General features: G+C 41.0%; 1 protein-coding gene across 22 annotated transcripts in view; it reads right to left on the reverse strand.

Moving 5' to 3' along the window:
* zhx2a (zinc fingers and homeoboxes 2a) overlaps window positions 1–23,647 on the reverse strand; it is a 96,646-nt gene that overhangs the window by 38,354 nt on the left and 34,645 nt on the right. For 5 of the 22 annotated variants that reach the window (XM_072570928.1, XM_072570914.1, XM_072570908.1 and 2 more), the window contains exons 1-2: window positions 3,884–3,963; window positions 667–813 (exon numbers count right to left, since the gene is read on the reverse strand). The exons of 9 other annotated variants lie outside the window; for them this stretch is intronic. The gene's annotated coding sequence lies outside the window, so the exon portion shown is untranslated. Of the gene's footprint in view, window positions 1–666; window positions 814–3,883; window positions 3,964–6,146; window positions 6,320–7,150; window positions 7,258–7,659; window positions 7,702–9,964; window positions 10,156–13,964; window positions 14,048–23,647 lie in introns of those variants that run through there. 8 more of the 22 variants (XM_072570929.1, XM_072570917.1, XM_072570930.1 and 5 more) reach the window with 4 other exon arrangements.

The raw sequence follows: 23,647 nt of genomic DNA on the forward strand, positions 1-23,647 counted from the left end.
GTCTCAGGCGACTGTGTGGAGTTTGCACATTCTCCCAGTGTCTGCGTGGGTTTCCTCCGGGTGCTCCGGTTTCCTCCCACAGTCCAAAGATGTGCAGGTCAGGTGAATTGGCCATGCTAAATTGCCCGTAGTGTTAGGTGGGGGGGTAAATGTAGGGGTATGGGTGGGTTGCGCTTCGGTGGGTCGGTGTGGATTTGTTGGGCCGAAGGGCCTGTTGCCACACTGTGATCTAATCTAATCTATATATGTGCCAAATTGTACACACTGACAAATAATTTTAGCAAGTTTAGCAATATAAATTTTAAATAATCTGAACAGTCTTCCACACAAAAATAACTTCTCATCGAACATTACACGCATCCATATGGACTCTGGCAATTTGACAAGTTATGCAGAAACATGAATGGAATCATGGAATACAGTACTCAAAATGTAGGTAAGAAATCAGAAAATTCCACAAGATAGAAACAAAGTGTAATTAGCTGATTGGACTGCAGCTTCTAAACAAACTGGAGTGCACCAATAGCTACACTGACAGTCAATTTAAGGTAACCAAACTTGTAACATGGCTCAGTTATACGCACTGGAAGTGATATATTTACATGTAGAAACAACCCTCTGCAAAAAAAGAGATTATGTTGAAGGCTTGCAGCTCCTTTGAATTACCTGAGAGATTGGAAAGGACAGCTTCTGGTTGCTTTTCCCATGACAATGTGCCCAACAATTACAACTGAATTACTAGGCACTCTGTACCCTTTTCTCTTGTAGTGCAAGTTATTTTGATCATTGAAATTTGGAAATCTTGAGCTTGTCCTGATGAGTGCAAAATGAAAAACTTTAACAACATTAAATATGTTTAATTTAAAGTGTAAAATGCACTCTTCATTGTGAGCTAGAACACTCAATTTGTTCAATGTGAGCAAGTGTAACCACACACTTAGTAAAACTTCAGTTACTCTTGTCGGGCACCCTGCGACCATATCTCAGGGCTAGAGTTACCAGCTGGTGCAATTGCCAGGAACTGAATATTGAGTCAGTGATGAGTGGAGGCAGAATTTGTATGGCCTTTCTTTTAAGGAAATATTTTTCAAAGCCTCTCTAAATCATTAGTTAAAATTATTATACCATTGCTCACTGCATTCCAAGAATAATGTTTTTGGTGAACTTGTATTCTGTAGTCAAGGAGGGGCTTTGAACAAGTGTAGATTTTTTTAAAGACTGCCATTAGACAACTGCAGTACCTATGTTGAACTAATGCTTATCTACCAATGATAATTTTACTTGCAGTACAAAACTGATCTGCTGATAGACAAAGTGTCTCATTTACAGCAACTGTTTTGTTCTTTTCTATTCTGCTGCAGTCTTTGTTACTACTACTTTCTCTTCCTATTCTGTATGGGTTGCATGCATCTCTTACTGAAGTGCATGTATCATGACTTGTTTCCAACTCTTCTTAAATCACTTTCTTTTTCCACTGTGAGTCTCTTCTCTGTTTTGACCCTTCCAGCAAAGGGCAGCACAGTAGCTCAGTGGTTAACACTGGGTTTAATTCCAGCCTTGGGCGACTGTGTGGAGTTTGCACATTCTCCCAGTGTCTGTGTGGGTTTCCCCTGGGTGCTCTGCTTTCCTCCCACAATCCAAAGATGTGCAGGTTAGGTGAATTGGCGGCCATGCTGAATTGCCCATAGTATTCAGGGATGTGTAGCTTAGGTGCATGAGTCAGGGGTATAAATAGGATAATAGGGATGGGGAATTGGTCTGGGTGGACAACTGTTTGGAGGGTTGGTATGGACTTGTTGGGCTGAAGGTCCTGTTTCCAGTGTGGGGATTCGATGATTTATGAAATCCCTAAATCTTTCAAAGTGACATCCCTGATCTATTTTCTTTTGCAAAGCCCAAGATTCTTTCTACAAGATCACCCATGAGTGCGGTGTAATCATGGTAGGGAGGTTTTCTTGAAAACCGTAACTCGGGTACATAAATATAACATCATCATTAGTAAGTCAAACAGGAAAACCAGAAGGAAGTTCTTTACCCCGAGAATAGCTAGAAAGCAGAAACTGCTAGCACAGAGAGAAATTGAGGTGAATGCCTGTTGGTTAAATACATTTAAGGTGAAGCCACATCATGATGGAAGAATGAATAGAAAGGTATACCACAGTGAAAAGGAGGAGGGAAGCTCAAAAAATAAAATCAGAAATCAACCAGCTCAAACAATTCAAAGTTCAGAAATGCAATAATAAATCTTACATTTATAGCATCTTTCTCAATCTCAGGAATGCCCCAAAAGATTTTGTTTTTGGTGGTTCGGATAAAAGATGAAAGTGGGAGGCGGCTGAAGAGGAAAGACAAGCATTGCAGCAGCAAGCACTTCAGTGACCAAGTGGAAGGGAGAAAATGTGTTTAGTGCCAGCCTCAGTTCAATGAGTCACCTTATGATTCAGAAAGTTATGGATTCAAGTCCCATTCCAAGAACTGAACATGACAATCTAAGTTGAGGAAATGCAGCACTGTAAAAGTGCAATGTTTTGGAGACCCTACCTGGCCTCTCAAGTAGATGCAGAAAACTGCATGGCATTACTTGAAGAGGAGCAAGGGAACTTTCTCAAAAACACAATCCTCAACCAATTTAAATTTAAAAATAGATTATCTAGTATACATCAGATAGCTGTCTGTAGAATTCTACGGTGTCCATATTAGATGTGTGTTTCCTAGATTATAACAGCGCTTACAGTTCAAGAAGTTTTAATTAGCTCCAGGGTACTTTAGAATACCTAATGATAATAAAAGCCGCCTGTAGAAATGCAAGTCTTTTTTGTTAATACATGAAAGTAAACTAGTGACTATGAGCAACAGCAACAACAACAGTAGCTACAAATAGCAAGAAAGATGGGAACTGCATTTTCTTCATCTACGTGAACAAAGAATTCTCAGTGCACTGTGAAGGTGCAGTAGAAAGTAAAACCCAGTTTCAGTGATGTCTCATATTACAATACAGTAATGTCATCTTCTATTATTGACATTGCAATATCACCAGCACTCGAGCATCGACACCTCGAATTCTGATTTGTGGGTTTCCACAGAAAGGGTCACAGGGAATCCAAACATCCCAACTTTGATAGACCATTACACTGTCTTAACTACCTCGCTAGCATCATACTCTACACTAGGTTTAATTTTATTATGCACAGTTGGGCTTTGGTTACCAGGCACGAGTCCTTTAGAGATTAGATAGGAGAATCCAGTAATGTGTCACCATGCAACAGATATATCACAGAAAAGTTTAAAAAGCTGTGTTAGAAATAATTAAATTGCAAGAAAATTTCAGTTCATTTTAAAAGGTTTGCGTGAATAATTACCATTCAAGTGCCAGTGGGATCAACAATAACCCATAACATAAGCCAAGAGTCAATGCCCATATTTTGTGGTAGCAATGACAGCAAAACTGTTAGCGTTCACTATAGTTACTCCAGTGAAGTTGAGAGAAAACTGAAGGCTGCATATGTGCACAGAAACATGAAGATACAGAAGTTTCTGTTAATGATTTAGCACTTCTCCAGGAGGACTCACTGTAAAAAACCCCTTGGGAGTAGGATCAGTAAACAATCAGCAAGTCGGTGAAGATTTCTATTTTAAACTGTTAACTCTTGCTGTAAAATTACCTGAAAAAGTTACACCTTATTGAATAAGCAAGAGTGGTTTTAAGCAGTGTAAATTCATAATTGAAGCTAAGCTGGTCTGAAAGTATAAAATTATATTTGTGTCATGTTAGATTTCTGGATTATGAAAGTTGCACTGTTCAGAAAATCTAAAAGCAAAGGATAATTTCTGCTTTTAATTTCCTGGTTTACTACTTGTAAGAATTCTTCAATGTTTAACCCACCTGCTGACAGCATGACTAATGCACATCTGAAGATATCCTTGACTTGATGCCAGATTCAAATAATGCCAAGAGGGAAGGCCATGGCACAGAGATTACTAGATCTTTGCAGAAAGAGACCAATAGTGAATACAGTTGCTTTGCCAGTCACAGTAAAATCCAGTCCAATGCCTTTAGGACTAGAGGAAGAGAAAGGAAATGATTGTTCAAGAGCAATACTGCGGCTCTCTTGATGACTCCAAGAGGAAGCATGGGCCATAAAGACAAACCTTTCCAATATTGAACTATTAATTGAATGTCAGAAGCAAGACTCCTGAAGTGGTCTCAGCCATTCTGAGGCTTGTGATTGGAATGCAAAAGTCACATGAACATACAAAATAGGAGCAAATGTTCACCAGTCAACCATTTGAACTCCTCCACCATTCAACAGGATCATGGTTGATATGTCTGTGTTTCAAATTCCACATTATCATTGACCCCCAAAAATCCTAGATTCCTCCAACTAACAAGTTATCTACCTGGATCTTAAAATATTTTGTGACCCCATTTCCACTGCATCTTGTGGCAAAGAATTTCAAAATCTCAACCTTCAGTGAAAAAAATTCTCATCTCTATCCTAAAATAGTGTCCAAAATTCTGGGCTCACCCATGAGAGGAAATGGCCTTTGCACAGCCACCTTATATACACCAATCAAGCTACCTCTCACTCTTCTAAACTCCAGTGGAAAGACGACCTGGTTTGTCTAACATTTCCTCGTAAGCCAACCCTTTCATTCCAGATATAGAGTCATAGAGATATACAGCATGGAAACATGCCCTTCGGTCCAACTTGTCCATGCCGACCAGATAACCCAACCCAACCCAATCTAACCCCAACTGCCAGCACCCAGCCCATTACCCTCCAAACCCTTCCTATTCATATACCCATCCTAATGCCTCTTAAATGTTGCAATTGTACTAGCCTCCACCACTTCCTCTGACAGCTCATTCCATACATGTACCACGCTCTGCGTGAAAAAGTTGCACCTTAAACCTCTTTAATATCTTTTCCCTCTCACCCTGAACCTATGCCCTCTAGTTCTGGACTCCTTAACCCAGGGAAAAGACTGTCTATTTATGCGATCCATGCCCCTCATGATTTTACAAATCTCTATAAAGTCACCCCTCAGCCTCTGATGCTCCAGGGCAAACAGCCCTAGCCTATTCAACCTCTCCCTATAGCTCAAATCCTCCAACCCTGGCAACATCCTTGTAAATCTTTTCTGAACCCTTTCAAATTTCACAACATCTTTCCGATAGGAAGGAGACCAGATGTGCATGCAATTCCAACAGTGGCCTAAACAATGTCCTGTACAGCTGCAACATGACCTCCCAACTCCTGTACTCAATTAGCTGTTTTAACAATGTGCTGTATCTTTATGCTAACTTTGTGGCTCATTCAGCAGAACACTTGAACACTTCCTTGGAATTCTTCAGTTGTTCTCCATTTAAGTAACAGTCTGCTTCTTATTTCATGTTGCCAAAGTAAATGACGTCTTAATTTTCCACATTATTCTTCATGTGGAATAGGATGGAGAATCACATCTAGCAGATTTTACCAACTTACTCGACCTATTCATATATGGCTGTAACTTCCTTCTGTTGCTTTATAAACAACAAAATTTCCTAGCTTTTTTAGCATCATTTGCAAATTCAGCTACTATGCCTTTGCACCCCTCATCCAAGTCATCAATGCCCTGGGACAGACCCCTGTGGGATTCTACAAATGACAATCTGTCAAAGATCCATGTATGTATATGCTCTATTTTCTAAACAGAGAACCTAATCTTCTTTCCATGCTAATATGTTATCTGCTACCATGAACTTTTATTTTTCACTGTAAATGTTTGATGTGGCACCTTATCAAAGGTCTGTTAGAAATCTAAGTATGGGTCTTACACTTCATGGTCTTCTTACAGTATATCTCCAGGCTGCCCTTAATCCTTAACATAGTTATTCTTTTAAACAAATTTCAATAAATTAGTTAAACATTGTATCAAAGGGAAATAATCAGGTTGACTCTTTCCAGTCACTTTGCATTTTTCCCCAAGTGTGCAGCTATGCTCACCTTAAATAATCAATTCCAGCACCTTCCCCATGACAGAGGTTAACTGGTCTACAGTTTCCTGCTTTTTTGAATAGAGGGGTTATATATGTGTTGTTACTTCCCAGTCCAATTGAATCTTTCCTGAATCTAAGCAAGTTTAAAAAATTAACACCAACGCACCTAGTTCCTCATTCGCCACCCTCGGATAAAGTCCATCAGGGTCTGGAGACTTGTCAGCCCACAGCTCCATCAGTTTGCTTAGGACCGCTTCCCTTATGAATTGTACTTTCACTAAGGAGCTCTCTCCTCTCCATTCATGATGTACAACTATTAGTGGAATAGTTTTCTATTCTCTACAGTGAAGACACAAACAGAATATTTATTAATTTCATCTGCTATTTTATCATCCATTAACTTCCTCACGACTCACTTTACTTAATCTTTTACTTTTTAAAAGACCCGAAAATACTCTTATCTATTCCTAGCAAGCTTCTTCTCATACTCTAATTTCTTCCTCCTGATCAATCTTTAAGTGATCCTCTAGGGTTTCTTTTTATTTTCTGACCAATCTTCTGCCTTGACACTCATCTCGGCACAATTATACACCTTTTCCTCAAGTTTGATGCTTTATCCAATTTAGTTAACCACAGATGGGGTGCCCTTGCTTGAGGGACTTTTCTTTATTGTAGGAAGATATTTATTTTGAGCATTCTGACAGGTTCACCTAAACGTTTGCTAATATGTCCGTATTGATCTGCCCACTAACTCTGTGCACCAATTCACATTAGCCAGCTTAGCTTTCCTACCCACAACTAACTGGGTTTCATTGGCGATAGACATCCAGCATTCTTTGTACTCAAATGTTTATTGGAGAAGATAACATTTGATGGAGACAATCAAAATAATGAGGGGCTCAGATAGAGTAAATTCGGAGAAACTGTGCCACTTCATTAAAGGATCCATACACAAAGAGAGGGTGCGTGCAGAAGAACAAATGAAAAAGTGGAAAAGATTTAAGGGACTGGCAAAAGAAACAAAGAAGTTCATATACATACGCACACACACATGCAGTAGACCCCCAGCCCCCCGCCACCACAACCTGCGGGGGTTACGTTCCAGGACCTACTGCGCAAACCCAAAACCATGGATAGGAGCGAACCCATTCATTTAAATGGGAAATGTACCTTCCCAGCAGCCTCCTGGTCCTGGAACTTTCCCTATATGTTCCAGCCGTGGTAAACCGCAGATCAGCGAAACCATGGACAACAAATCCACGGATATGGGGGTCGCCCTGTGCACACATGGAGCAAGTGGTTAGAATATAGAAAGTAGCCAGAGAGCATGATGGAGACGGAATCAAAATGATGTAGGATAATTATTGGCAGGAAAAGAAATTGCAGAGTAGGGCCAGGTAAGTGAGACTAGCTAAGATGCTCAATAGTCTAAACTGCCCATATCTGTGCTTTGGAGAATGATTTTATAAATGTACCCCAGCAAAAGACAAATATTTTCTGGTAAAGACAAGAGAAAACTAGTTGAATTGTGAAGTTTAAAATAACGACTAATGGGTTGATGGGGTTATGGAAGGAAGACTGTGGAACAGAGACAAGCTGATAATCTGCATTTGTCAATATGAATTTTAAAAAGTCAGACAATAATACGAGCAGCTGAATCTTACAGTGAGTCCACTTACCAACTCTCAATCCAAGTTCATTGAAGCATCACATAGCAGCAACTTGAGAGACAGATAAAAGTGCAATGAATGTGGTTAGCATGGCAAAATAAAAATAATGCAAGCATGTGTGAAAGGTGGGAGAAAAACTAACAGAAGGGAATAAAGGAAAGAAATCATTGAAAGAGTGTATTTCAAAAGCACCCTTCATTATCTTGAAACTTTCCAGGCAAAGACATGCTTTAGAAGTATTGTCTACATTGTAGGAAGCACAGCAGCCAATCTACGCACAGCAAGTTCCCACAAACACCATGCAATTAGGACTCAAATGGCTACTTTTGTCGTATCAATTGAAGACTCCCCTGCTCTTTTATGAATTAGTGTCACTGGATCTTTTATGTCTACCCAGGAGAGCAGATGGGGCTCCAACATGTCATCACTTGAAAGGAGGCACGTCTAATAGTGTAAATCTAGCCGTGTGTTCAGGTTTGGAGCAAACCTATAACCACCTGATTCAGACCCGTCAAACTGCCTACTAATCAATGGCTGACATTTATTATTAAAGTTACTTCTTCTACAATCAAACAGCTTATTTTACATAGGCACAAAGTAGAGAACAAAATGACAAAGTAGCTCATGCGGCAGCATTGCTCACCATCGTGCTCAACGGAAATCTCAGTGACAATCTGTACATCTGCAGTCCAGGCCAATGTCTGACATTGTACCCTCTTGCAAACTTGATGTCATCCAAACCTCTGCTGCCCATAACTCTTGCTACCTCCTATTCAGCGATCACCTGTTCTTGCTGATCTACATTGGCTCTCAGCTTTCTGCTAAGCATCACCTCCATTTCAAGTTTTACTTGCAAATTTTCCACAGCCTCATCTCGTTCTCTATCTTTGAGATTTCCTACAGGTGCATTGTCCTCCCAGATATCATCGTGCATTTTGTTCTGATAACTGGCACATCCAGTTTTCATTGCTGTCACTGGTAGCCTTGCCTTTGGATGCCCAAGTCCTGAGCTCTGGCATTCCCTTGTTACACCTCTTTATCCTTAAAATGTTCCTGAAAACCTACACAGTTAAGTTTTTGGCCATGAGATTATTTATGTAACCAAAATCTATTTTTGATTGTTGGACATTTTATTATGTGAAAGGTGCTATATGAATGGAAACTGTAGATATTGTGGTGTACTTGACAACTGAAAATTACACTCCAGATCATATTTATAAGTTGTTCACTTCAGAAAAATAGTGGAATGAATATTGAATATACGGAAAGCAAAATTTAAACAAACATGATTACATCGTAGTTGAACACTGTACAAACTGTGCATTCAGTTTCCATTACAGCTTTCCCAAGACAAACAATCGTTAAACAAATGCATTTGATCTCCAAATTGTATGTCGACACCTAAAAGAAAACCTGTACCTCGTAATTAAGGAAATTTACCTTCAGAAATATTGCTGAATTACTAAGTTCAAACAGTGACCACTAAAAATTAAAATAGGTTTAGTGAAAAGTAAACTTGGAACTAGCTCAGATTCTGCACTATTAGTTTAAATCTCTGCTGGGTGTGGGTTTTCAAGTACATTTTTATCCTTTATTTGCTCTTTATTCAATTCTTTGAGCACTTATTAATTCCTAAGCTTGGAAGTGGAAGGATACCTGCATATAACAGATCAAAAGTAGCTTTACCTAGTCATATGGAATAGTCAGGACATGAAAGGCACGATTAGATACACGATGCAGATAGTCAAGCTTGCAGACAGAGTTAATGAACCATGAAAAGATTCAAAAGTCAGGTCAAGGCTTGCAAGAATGACTCTTAAATGACAAATATTGACACTGACTGACAACAGAAAGCCTTAAGGTTGATTCCCTAGTTTGCTCTGGATGGGATTACAAATCAGAAAGACACAAAATAAACCAAAAGTTTTTTAATCAAAGTTCTACAGGCATGGCAGTGCTGAGTGTCCAAACACTGGTTTTGTTCCAACATTGCTTGAAAGGCTAACCTATTCTTCCATTTATAGTAACTGAAATAAGGTGGCTATTCTCAAAACAATTTGCTTTTTGTAATGCAGGTGAGAGATTTATAGGATCATGATATTTTACAACCTTTTGTTTTTTTTTAAAAAGTGTTATACCTTCAAATGTTGATTAAAAGAAAGACCTTGTGACCCACACTAGAAAGTATCAACCTTGGTTGTTATATCAAGGGAAGATTACATTGTTGTACTGAAGTCAAGATGGTAGCAGAGTAGGGCGCTCCAACCAAAGCTCCCTGCTCTTTGTCACCTCCCTATCCCCCCTCACCACCAACCCATTTGTTCCCTGTGTGGCTTGTGGTAGCTCCTGTCAGGTCCCGGCCTGGCTTCTTGGCAGTTCATGGCAGTGTCACGGCTCAGCGTGCGAGTGGATCCTGCCCAGGCATGTTCCCAAGGCGATGGGGGAAGATCAGAGAAGTGGCAGTTTCAGCAGCAGCAGCATCATGAACAGATAGTGGAGGTCTCCCTGAAGAGTGAGATAAGTAGAGGACTCAAAGACTGTTGAACTTTTAACTTATTCCTTCATTGTCCTAGCATAAACTAAGGAAGACTTTAATATAAACTAAGGAAGACTTTAATATAAACTATTTCTTTATTTTTCTACTATTCTATGAAGTAATTTTTAACTCTTTAAACTATAATTTCTCTTGGTATATTGTACCTAAGCTTATTTTGTAACTAGGTACCATCATAGGTACCCTAAGATGATGCCATGTGTGGTGACATCATGCACTTTTCACTGTACTCCTGCACTTGAGCACATGTGACAATAAAATTTAAAATTTGAAAGGGAGGCGCCAAATGTTAATATCTGGATACAACGATGCTTCTCAGTCCACCATGAGAAGACTAAGTCTCCTAAAAACCAAGAAGATGTTCTCGGTATCAGTTGTGCTGCCACCATCCTGACTTCAATAACACAATGTGATTCTCCCTTTGATGCAACAACCCTAATCAGTCTGCAGCTAACTAGGAGTCAGCGTAGAAAAATGTGTTGCTGGAAAAGCGCAGCAGGTCAGGCAGCATCAAAGGAGCAGGAGAATCGACATTTCGGGCATAAGCCCTTCTTCAGGAATCAGAGTAGAAAGACAGAATGTTAACCAGCCCTGTACTTGATACCGTGAATATCAGCTGTATTTCTAAGTGTAATGAATTACGTACAATATTGGAAAAAAAACGTTTTTTTGTTTTCACCTTACATAGCATAAACCTTTAACTGTCATATCTTCATAAAACTTTCAAATGTTCACTGAAGTGTACTGTTGAAAAGAAAGCCAGGTCATTAGTTTTTATTCTTCCAAAGGATAATTGTGTCACTGGAGCATTATAGACTATGATAAACTAGTGATGAGCCACATTGTTGAATCAAGCCTTTTGCCTCAAGTTGTTCACCACATGAGGTGTGTGTGACTGATAGCTCTTGTTGAATTTGACTTCAAATTATGTATGTGTTAAAGCAAGATAGAGGTGTTGTCCAGGTAAAGTTACAAGGAGAATTCAAGCAAGACTCTCAGTTGAAAACAGTACAGATATCATAAAAGCACTTCAGTGTGGTTCCAGGAGACTGAATATTGACTTAAGGAAATAAGTAAAAAGAGGAGAATATTTGGTCCTCACTAAAAGCAGAAAGGAGCAAACATGCCTTGGTCATTTGAAGTTTAAAAGTTTTTAAGTTTTTTCGTCATTGATATAGTAAAAATAGTTTCAAGTCAAAAATTTAAACAATTTCTTTAGCGTTACAAATGCTACAGGAAGAACAGAAAGGGAGGCAAGAGAGGAGGGGGAATGGTATTTTTGATAAGGGATAGCATTACAGCCGTACTTAGGGAGGATATTCCTGGAAATACATCCAGGGATGTTATTTAGGAGGAACTGAGAAATAAGAAAGGGATGATCACATTATTGGGATTGTATTATAGACCCCCTAACAGTCAGAGGGAAATTGAGAAACAAATTTGTAAGGAGATCTGTAAGAATAATACGGTGGTTATGTTAGGGGATTTTAACATTCCAAACACAGGTTGGGACTGCCATAGTGTTAAGGGTTTAGATGAAGAGGAATTGGTTAAGTGTGTACAAGAATATTTTGATTCAGTATGTGGAAGGCCAATTTTGATGGTATTAGGCAAGAACTTTCAAAAGCTGATTGGGCACAGATGTTCTCAGGTAAAGGGACGGCTGGAAAATGGGAAGCTTTCAGAAATGAGATAACGAGAATCCAGAGAAAGTATATTTCTGTTGAGGTGAAAGGAAAGGCTGGTAGGAATAGGGAATGCTGGATGACTAAAGAAATTGAGGTTTGGTTAAGAAAAAGAAGGAAACATATGTCAGATATAGACAGGATAGATCGAGTGAATCATTTGAAGAGTATAAAGGTAGTAGGAAAATCAGGAGGGCAAAAAGGGGACATGAGATAACTTTGGTAAATAGTATTAAGGAGAAGCCAAAGGGTTTTTGCAAATACATTAAGGAGAAAAGGGTAACGAGAGAGAGTGGGGCCACTCAAGGATCAGCAAGGTTGGCTTTGTGTGGAGCTGCAGGAGATGGGGCAGATACTAAATGTGTATTTTGCATCAGTATTTACTGTGTAAAAGGACATGTAAGATATAGAATGTAGGGAAATAGATGGTGACATCTTGAAAAATGTCCATATTACAGAGGAGAAAGTGCTGGATGTCTTGAAACTCATAAAATTGGATAGATCCCCAGGACCTGATCTGGTGTACCCTCGAAACCTGTGGGAAGCTAGGTAAGTGATTGCGGGGCCTCTTACTGAGATATTTGTATCATTGATGGTCATAGGTGAGGTGCCGGAAGACAGGAGGTTGGCTAATGTAGTTCCACTGCTTAAGAAAGGTATAAGAACAAGCCAGGGAACTATAGACCAGCGAGCCTGACATTGTTGGTGGGAATCCTGAGGGACAGGATGTACTTGTATTTGGAAAGGCAAGGACTGATGAGGAATAGTCAACATGGCTTTATGCATGGGAAATCATGTCTCACAACCTTGATTGAGTTTTTTGAAGAAGTAACAAAGAGGATTGATGAGGACAGAGCAGTAGATGTGGTCTATATGGACTTCAGTAAGGCATTTGACAAGGCTCCCCATTGGAGACTGGTGAGCAAGGTTAGATCTCATGGAATAAAGGGAGAACTCACCATCTGAATACAGAAGTGGCTCAAAAGTAGAAGACAGAGGGTGGTGTTGGTGGAGGGTTGTTTTTCAGATTGGAGGCCTGTGACCAGTGGAATCCCACAAGGATCAGTGCTGGGTCCACTACTTTTCACTACTTATAGAAATGATTTGGATGTGAGCATAAAGAGGTATAGTTGGTAAGTTTGCTGATGACACCAAATTGGAGGTGTAATGGTCAGCAAAGAAAATTACCTCAGATTACAATGGGATCTTGATCAGATGGGCCAATAGGCTGAGAAGTGGCAGATGGAGTTTAATTTAGATAAACGTGAGGTGCTGCATTTTGGGAAGGCAATTCTTAGCAGGATTTATACACTTAATGGTAAGATCCTAGGGAGTGTTGCTGAACAAAGAGACCTTGGAGTGCAGGTTCATAGCTCCTTGAAAGTGGAGTCGCAGGTAGATAGGATAGTGAAGGCGGCATTTGGTATGCTTTCGTTTATTGGTCAGAGTATAGAGTACAGGAGTTCGGAGGTCATGTTGCGGCTGTGCAGGACATTGGTTAGGCCACTGTTGAACTATTGCGTGCAATTCTGGTCTCCTTCCTATCGGAAAGATGTTGTGAAGCTTGAAAGGGTTCAGAAAAGATTTACAAGGATGTTCCAGGGTTGGAAGATTTGAGCTATAGGAAGAGGCTGAATAGGCTAGGGCTGTTTTCCCTGGAGTGTCGGAGTCTGAGGGGTGTCATTATAGAGGTTTACAAAATTATGAGGGGCATCGATTGTCTATTTATCCTAAGTCTTTTCCCTGGGGTGGGAGAGTCCAGAACTAGAGGGCATAGGTTCAGGGTGAGAGGGGAAAGATATAAAAGAGACCCAAGGGGCAACTTTTTCACGCAGAGGGTGGTTGGTGTATGGAATGAGCTCCAGAGGAAGTGGTGGAGACTGGTACAATCACAACATCTAAAAGACATTTGAATGGGTATATGAATAGGAAGGGTTTGGAGGGATATGGGTCAGGTCCTGGCAGGTGGGACCAGATTGGGTTGGGATATCTGGTCAGCATGGATGGGTTAGACCAAAGGATCTGTTTCCATGCTGTACATCTCTATTACTCTAATCAAATCCTGGAGCACTCACTCTAATAGCACTGTGGATGCTGTGATTCTAGACAGCTCACCATCACCTTCTTAAGGACAATTCAGGATGATCTTTGTTCACTCCTGTAACATTAGAACTAGAGATAAATCACATAGTAATGCAAGATTCAACAGACGTTTATTATAGCTCCTGGTATCTACATATGTACGATAATCACAGGCATTGATGTGCCTGTGTTGCATGCATCCCTCAGTGTATCCTAAGACATAGAAGCAGAAATTAGGCCATTTTGTGCAATGGGTCTGTTCCACCTTTCAATCATGGCTGATAAGTTTCTCAACCCCATTCTTCCCATAACCTTGGATCCCCTTAACAACCAAGAACCTATCTATCTCTCTTCAATATTCTCAATGAAGAAGCCTCCACAGCCTTCTGTGGCAATGAATTCCAAAGATTCACCACTCCCTAACTGAAGGAAGTTGCTCATTTCCATTCCAAAGGATCTTCCCTTTTGTCCAAGGCTGTGCCTCAGGTCCTAGTCTCTCCTACTAATGTAAATATCTTTTCAACATCTACTCTGTCGCGACATTTCAGTGTTCTCTATGTTTCCGTTAGATCCCCACATTCTTCTAAACTTCCAACAAGTATCAACCCAGAGTCCTCATATGCTAAACCCATCATTCCTGGGATCATTCTTGTGGGGCTTCAGGGCCAGTACATCCTTCCTGAGAAATGGGGTCCAAAATTGCTCACAATATTCTAAATATGGTCTGACCTGCTTTTGTGTTCTTGTCCTCTCAAAATAAGTGTCAACATTGCATCTGCCTTCCTAACTACCAACTCAACCTGTAAGTTAACCTTCAGAGAAACCTAAGACTCCCAAGTTCCTTTGGATTTGTATCTTATCACCATTTAGAAATTAGTCCATGTCTCTATTCTTCCTACCAAAGTACTCGAACTCACACTTTCCACATTGTATTCCACCTGCTGCTACTTTGTCCACTTTTCTCAAATTGTCTAAATCCTTCTGCAGCCTCCCCGCCTCAACAGTACCTGTCTCTCCTTGCCAGAATCTGCAAACCTCACCAGAATGCCTTCAATTCCTACATCTAGATCATTAATATACAAAGTGAAGAGTAGTGGTCCCAACACCAATAGTCACCAACTGTCATCCCAAAGAGGACCTTTTTATCCCCACCCTCTGCTTTCTGCCAGACAGCCAAGCTTCTATCTATTTATGCTAGTACCTTGTCTCCAACATCATGAACTCTTGCCTTACCTAGCGGCCTCCTATGGGGCAAATTGTCAAAGGCCTTCTGGAAGTCCAAGTAGATAACACCTTTGTCTAACCTGCTCATTAGCTCCTCAAAAAACTTTAACAGATTTATCAGGCATGACTTTTCCTTGATGAAAATAGACTTTGCCCTATTTTACCATGTGCTTCCAAGAATTCAGGAATCTCATCCTTCACAGTGGACTCCAAAATCTTAACAACTGAGGTCAGGCTAATGGGCTACTAACTTCCCATCTTTTGCCTCATAACCTTCTTAAACAGGAGGCTTACATTAGTGATTTGCCAGTCCACTGAGACCTTCCCTGACTCCTGAAAGATCACCAATAATGTCTCCACTATCTCTTGGGCTATCTCCTTCAGGACTCAGGTGCAGTCCATCTGGTCCAGGTGATTTCTCCACTTTCATACCTTTCAGTTTTTCTAGCACCTTCTCCTTGGTGATGGCCACCATACTCGCCTGAACCCCGACTCTCGAATTTTTGGAATGTTACTCACACAAGAAGACTGACACAAAGCACTTGTTCCCCGTTACTACTTCGCTAACGTCATTTTACAGCAGCCCATGTCCACTTCTGCCTCTCTTTTGCCCTTTCTTTATTTAAAGAAACTCTTGTAATCGTCTTTTAGATTCCAAGGTCAGGCTCACTAGTCTATAGTCCCCTGGCTTGGCTTTACCGCCCTTCTTAAACAGTGGCACCACGTTTGCCAACCTCCAGTCTTCCAGCACCTCACCTGTGACTATCAATGATACAAATATCTCAGCAAGAGGCCCAGCAATCACTTCTCTAGCTTCCCACAGAGTTCTCAGGTACACCTGATTAGGTCCTAGGGATTTATCCACTTTTAACCGTTTCAAGACATCCAGCACTTCCTCCTCTGTAATATGGACATTTTGCAAGATGTCACCATCTATTTCCCTACAGTCTATATCTTCCATATCCTTTTCCACAGTAAATACTGATACAAAATATTCATTTAGTATCTCCCACATTTTCTGTGGCTCCACACAAAGGCCGCCTTGCTGATCTTTGAGGGGTCCTATTCTCTCCCTAGTTACCTTTTTGTCCTTAATGTATTTGTAAAAACCTTTTGGATTCTCCTTAATTCTATTTGCCAAAGCTATCTCATGTCCCCGTTTTGCCCTCCCGATTTCCCTCTTAAGTTTACTCCTACTTTTTTTGTACTCTAAGGATTCACTCGATCTATCCTGTCTATACCTGACATATGCTTCCTTCTTTTTCTTAACTAAACCCTCAATTTCTTTAGTCATCCAGCATTCCCTATACCTACCAGCCTTCCCTTTCACCCGGACAGGAATTTACTTTCTCTGGATTCTGGTTATCTCATTTCTGAAGGCTTCCCTATTTCCAGTTGTCCCTTTACCTGAGAACATCGGTGCCCAATCAGCTTTTGAAAGTTCTTGCCTAATACCGTCAAAATTGGCCTTTCTCCAATTTAGAATTTCAACTTTTAGATCTGGTCTATCCGTTTCCATCACTATTTTAAATCGAATAGAATTATGGTCACTGGCCCCAAAGTGTTCCCCCACTGACACCTCAGTCACCTGCCCTGCCTTATTCCCCAGGAGTAGGTCAGGTTTTGCACCTTCTCTAGTAGGTACATCCACATACTGAATCAGAAAATTGTCTTGTACACACTTAACAAATTCCTCTCCATCTAAACCTTTAACACGATGGCAGTCTCAGTTGATGTTTGGAAAGTTAAAATCCCTTATCAGAACCACCCTATTACTCTTACAGATAGCGGAGATCTCCTTACAAGTTTGTTTCTCAATTTCCCTCTGACTATTGGGGGGGTCTAGAATACAATCCTAATAAGGTGATCATCCCTTTCTTATTTCTCAGTTCCACCCAAATAACCTCCGGGAATATCCTCCCTCAGCACAGCTGTAATACTATCCCTTATCAAAAATGCCACTCCCCCTCTTCTCTTGCTTCCCTTTCTATCGTTCCTGTAGCATTTGTATCCTGGAACATTAAGCTGCCAGTCCTGCCCATCCCTGAGCCATGTTTCTGTAATTGCTATGATATCCCAGTCCCATGTTCCTAACCATGCCCTGAGCTCATCTGCCTTCCCTGTTAGGCCTCTTGCATTGAAATAAATGCAGTTTAATTTATTAGTCCTATCTTGTCCCTGCCTTCCCTGACTGTTTGACTCACTTCTGTTCTCAGCTGTACCTGGCTCAGGTCGATCTCTTTCCTCACTACCTCCCTGGGTCCCACACCCCCACCTTACTATTTTAGTCCTCCCAAGCAGTTCTAGCAAATTTCCCCACCAGTATATTTAGTCCCCTTCCAATTTAGGTACAATCTGTCCTTCTTGTACAGGTCACTTCTACCCCAAAAGAGATTCCAATGATCCAAAAATGTGAATCCTTCTCCCATGCACCAGCTCCTCAGCCATGCATTCATCTGCTCTATCCTCCTACTCCTGCCCTCACTAGCTCTTAGCACTGGGAGTAATCCAGATATTACTACCCTTGCGGACCTCCTTTTTAAATTTCTGCCTAACTCTCTAATCTCCCTTCAGAGTCTTAACCTTTTCCCTTCCAATGTCGTTGGTTCCAATGTGGACAATGACCTCCTGCTGGCCCCTCTTCCCCGTGAGAACATTCTGCACCCTCTCTGAGACATCCTTGATCCTGGCACCAGGGAAACAACACAATTCTGCTTTTTCTCTGCTGGCCACAGAATCATCTGTCTGTACCTCTGACTACAGAATCCCCTAACACAATTGATCTCTTGGAACCCGATGTATCCCTCGTTGCATTAGAGCCAGTCTCAATACCAGAAACTTGGCTGTTCGTGCTACTTTCCCCTGAGAATCTGTCACCCCCTACATTTTCCAAAACAGCATACCTGTTTGAAATGGGTATATCCACAAAAGACTCCTGTCCTAGGTGCTGACCTCTCTCACCCTTTCTCGAGTTAACCCATCTATGTGACTGTATCTCAGACTTTCCACCTTCCTATAACTGCCATCCTTCACATACTGTTGCTGTTGCAAATTCCTCATCACTTCTATCTGTCTCTTCAACTGATCCACTCGGTCTGATAAGATTCGCATCCAACAGCATTTATGGCAGATATAATCCGCAGTAACCCTTAAAGTCTCTTTAAACTCCCACATCTGACAAGTAGTACATATCACTGCAAAGGCCATTTTTGCTCTTTCACAATCTACAGACCCAGAAAATAACACCGCCTTATTCCTCTACAAACACTGCCCCAGGTTAAATTAGGAGCTATGGCTTGTATTTTAAGTTTAATCAAGAGACTTACCTCCAAAAAACATTATCAAGAAAGAACCCACTATACTCACTACTGCAGCCTTTCTCTAGGACAGACTTAAAACAACAATTAACTTATTGATTCTGTGCTGTGAACTTCGCCCAACAGTTCCTCCAAGATTAGATGTGAATTTCACCGTTTGTTAATTTTTCCAGATGCACTCGTTGCAGCTGTACAGGACATTGGTTAGGCCACTGTTGGAATATTGCCAGCAATTCTCGTCTCCTTCCTATCGGAAGGATATCATGAAACTTGAAAGGGTTCAGAAAAGATTTACAAGGATGTTGCTAGGGTTGGAGGATCTGAGCTACAGGGAGAGGCTGAACAGGCTGGGGCTGTTTCCCCTGGAGCGTTGGAGGCTGAGGGGTGACCTGAGTGGGCGGCACGGTGGCACAGTGGTTAGCACTGCTGCCTCACAGCGCCTGAGACCCGGGTTCAATTCCCGCCTCAGGCGACTGACTGTGTGGAGTTTGCACGTTCTCCCCGTGTCTGCGTGGGTTTCCTCCGGGTGCTCCGGTTTCCTCCCACAGTCCAAAGATGTGCAGGCCAGGTGAATTGGCCATGCTAAATTGCCCATAGTGTTAGGTAAGGGGTAAATGTAGATGTAGGGGTATGGGTGGGTTACGCTTCGGCGGGGCGGTGTGGACTTGTTGGGCCGAAGGGCCTGTTTCCACACTGTAAGTAATCTAATCTAATCTAATCTAATCTTATAGAGGTTTCCAAAATTATGAGGGGCATGGATAGGATAAATAAACAAAGTCTTTTCCCTGGGGTCGGGGAGTATAGAACTAGAGGGCATAGGTTCAGGGTGAGAGGGGAAAGATATAAAAGAGACCTAAGGGGCAACTTTTTCATGCAGAGGGTGGTACGTATATGGAATGAGCTGCCAGAGGATATGGTGGAGGCTGGTACAATTGCAACATTTAAGAGGCATTTGGATGGGTATATGAATAGGAAGGGTTTGGAGGGATAGGTGCCGGGTGCTGGCAGGTGGGACTAGATTGGGTTGGGATATCTGGTTGGCATGGACGGGTTGGATCGAAGTGTTTGTTTCCATGCTGTACATCTCTATGACTCTACTGGCTAGCTTACCCTCCTATTTAATCTTTTTCCTCCTTATTTCTTTTTTAGTTGCCTTCTCTTAGTCTTTGTAGGCTTCCCAATGCCCTTTGCCACACTATATCCTTTCTCTTTTGCTTTTATGATGTCCCTGATTTCCTTTGTCAGCCATAGTTGCCTTATCCTCCTTTACTATGTTTCTTTTACCAAGAAATGAACTTTTGCTGCGTATCCCAAATTTCTCCCAGAAACTACTGCCATTGCTGCTCCACTGTCTTTCTCGCTAGATTCCTCTCTCAGTCATTTCTGGCCACCTCCTCTGTAGTTGCCTTTGTTCAACTATAATAGTGTTACAACTGATTCCAGCTTCTCCCTCTCAAATTGCAGAGTAAATATTATGGTCACTGCCTCCTAAGAGTTACTTCATCTTAAGCTCCCTTATCAAGTCTACCTCATTGCACATCACTAAATCCAGTACTGCCTGCTCCCTCGTGGGCTCTATCACAAGCTACTCTCAAAAAGTCAACACGAAGACACTCCACAAATTGTTTCTTGGGATTTGTTTCCAACCGGATTCTCCCAGTCCACGTGCTTATTGAAATCCCCCATGATCAATGTAACTTAGCTGTTCTTGCATGCATTTTCTATCTCCTGGTGTACCTTGTGCCCCACAGCCTTACTACTGCTTGGAGGCCTGCACATAACTCCAATTATGTTTTTTTATAAAAACGTTTACACTTCCTCAATTCGATCCACACAGATTCTACATCATCTGAATCTTCGTCATTTCTTGACATCAATTTAATTACATTTCTTGCAAATAAGGCAAACCCACCTCCTTTTCCCACATCACATCTGCCATCATGCTGCAAGTGACCCAAACAAATTGGAAACTAAGACTTTTATACCATCAGGTCACATGCTGTGATATGATAGCATCAGAGAGTCAGACACCAAAAGCATAGAAACAGATCCTTAGGTTCAACTAGTCCATGCCAACCATAATTTCAAACTAAACTAGTCCCACCTGCCTGCAATTGGCCCATATCCCTCCAAACATTTCTTATTTACATCCTTATCTGTAGGTCTTTTAAACGTTGCAATTGTACACACATCCACCACTTCCTCTGGAAATTCATTCCACGCTGTAAAAAAATTTGCCCCTCATGTCTTATTTAAATCTTTCTCCTCTCATCTTAAAGATGTGCCCTCTAGTCTCGAAATCCCCCACCCTAGGGAAAATATTCCCGCCATTCACCATATCTATACCCCTCATGATTTTATAACCCTCTAAGGTCACCTCTCAACCTCCTACACTCCAGTCTCGCCTTATAACAAATCTTCCATTCCTAGCAATTTCTGGTAAATCCGTTCGGAACCATCTCCAGCTTAATAATATCCTTTGCATTACAGGGGAACCAGAACTGGACACAGTATTTCAAAAGAGCCCTAACCAATGTCCTGTACAACCTCAACATAATATATTGATCATGATATTGGCATCACACCCTAATGGAAATCAAGTACCAATCATGCTTTAAAACAAAACTTGAGAATGTTACACTCGTTAAATGTGTAACTGGGTTTTTAAAATCATGCATTAACATTATAATTATTGCTGAACAGCCTCGAATGGCTCTAGAAAAAGAATTTTATATTTTTGATTTCTTAAGAAAAAGGAACTACTTTAACTTCCTAGGTTTATTACATTCACTTATTATAATTCCATTTGTATGTCCCAAGAGTTTATTTCATTCTAATACATCTCAATTTAAAGCAAAGGATTATCAGTGCATCTTACTTCTGGTCTGTGGGAATGCTTGAACAAAACTCGCTGCTTTAACCCCGCTCAATCCCCTTGACTTGGTACCAGGTTTAAACTGACATTGAGCAAAGAGGAAGCCATGTCACAGATATCACTGAAACTTTACTCTCAGCCATGAATTCTGGGCCACAGTTTTCCAACATGCTGATGCCCTGTGAATATCAATTTTGAGGCATGTTTTTGTCTTGCATAGTGCTGGAAAAGTGCTCACATCAAAATACTACTTGTGAGACACAATTTTTAAAAGCAGAACTGTGACAAAATAGGAAAGCAATGTTGAGGTTAGCTACAGCAGATGACTTTCATAGCTTAACCGTAAAGATTCACCACAAGAATATTGGCAAATATGCAGAAGGCTTTGTGAACAATGCTACTCATGCAAAACCTGTCTAGACACTAACTGTATAAGATTTATTTCAAAATAAAAAGATAATAGTTTAAATAATGTCTGATTTTCAAAAAAGTATAAAAGCAAATTCAAACCACCTCAAACAAAAACAGTACAGTTTTTCAGAGCCACCATCGTAGTCAGAATGTACAGTCAATAATAGGAACAACATCATTTTATGCTTTATTACTTTCCTTTGGGAGGTTTAATCTCAAAATCAGTGACTTTTTATTACAGGAGAAAACATTGTTTTACAATCAAGGATAAACAACAGTGGGGTGGGTTTTTGACATAAAAGGACTTCTTTTCAATGGGCAAGTGTGCGCCAATGATTCCACATCCTGATGGTAGCAGATAGGAGCTATCATTTTACTGCAAGCCCACCACACCTCAAACTTTTCCCACTTCCTGCCTACTTAGCTTCCCTGACTTTGCAACCTCCTCCGATCCATCTCCCTCCCCAGCACCCCCAAATTAAGCCACCTTCTGACTAGCTATCAACCCCTCTACAGCATCCCACAACCAAACCTTCTCACGTACAATAATTCAATCCATGCCATTTGTCCTATTTCAAATGTCTTTCCAACTAACCTCCAAACCCTAACTTCATCAATTTCACTAATCTCCCTCCAACCCCATCAGCTGTCCTTATGGTCTGAAGTCGGAATCAGAATGCGGCAAGAAAGCACTAGTCTACCATCAAGATTTACTCATGATTCCCCAATTTACCACAAAATACCTAAGGTTTAGACATCTAGTCTCAGCAATGAAAATTACAAATTTAAAAAAACTGAAACATGTCCTCGGTGGAATCATCCTGACGTCTACAGATATTTCTGCCAGTACCACCATGTTTGATAACATCTTTTATTAATACCTTTAATGCAGCAAGTCCTAGTGCTTCACAAGATGGCTACAAAACAAAATTTGACACCAAGCCAAATAAAAGGGATATTAAATCAGATGACAGTCAAAGTAGAAGAGACACGCAGATTTCACTTGGGAACTGCAGAGCTGAGTGCCCAGGTCGATAAAGGAAATCCTCTGTGATAAAGTAACTTTCATCTGAAGATTCAAGAGGAAAGAATCAAACAAACATCTTGAAGTGCTGCTTGGCTAGAGGCGATTACAAAAAATAACAGAGAAAGTGATGCCATGTAGCGAGCTGAAAACGAGGGAGAATTTTAAACTCAAGATGTTGCTCAACAGGGAGCCAATGTTAACCAGTGAGCACATGGGTGAGAGGGGAATGGACTCTGGTGCAAGTTTGCCTCCAGGCAGCAGAATTTTGGATGAACAAGTTTGCAGAAGGCAGGAGGATAGCCAGAAGTACATTGGAATAGTCAGATAATAAGTAATGATAAGTAGTTCAACAGATGAGCTGAGGTAAGAACAAAGTTGGGTGAAATCATGGAGGAGTAAAGAGACATGATAATTTAGATGTCTCTGATTAGATTAGATTACTTACAGTGTGGAAACAGGCCCTTCGGCCCAACACATCCACACCGACCCGCCGAAGCGCAACCCACCCCCCTACATTCCGCCCCTTCACCTAGCACTACGGGCAATTTAGCACGGCAATTCACCTAACCTGCACATTTTTGGACTGTGGGAGGAAACCAACGCAGACACTGGGAGAATGTGCAAACTCCACACAGTCAGTCGCCTGAGGCGGGAATTGAATCCAGGTCTCTGGTGCTGTGAGGCAGCAGTGCTAACCACTGTGCCACTGTGCCGCCCGTGCCGTCTCCTGTTAAGAACAACTACCATTAATTTGATTATATTGATGTATAACATTCATCAACTGCTAAATCTGGCAATGGATTCAATAGACATTTCAGTTTA

Source organism: Chiloscyllium punctatum, chromosome 5, assembly GCF_047496795.1.
Source record: "Chiloscyllium punctatum isolate Juve2018m chromosome 5, sChiPun1.3, whole genome shotgun sequence".
In the NCBI taxonomy this organism is placed as follows: domain Eukaryota; kingdom Metazoa; phylum Chordata; class Chondrichthyes; order Orectolobiformes; family Hemiscylliidae; genus Chiloscyllium; species Chiloscyllium punctatum.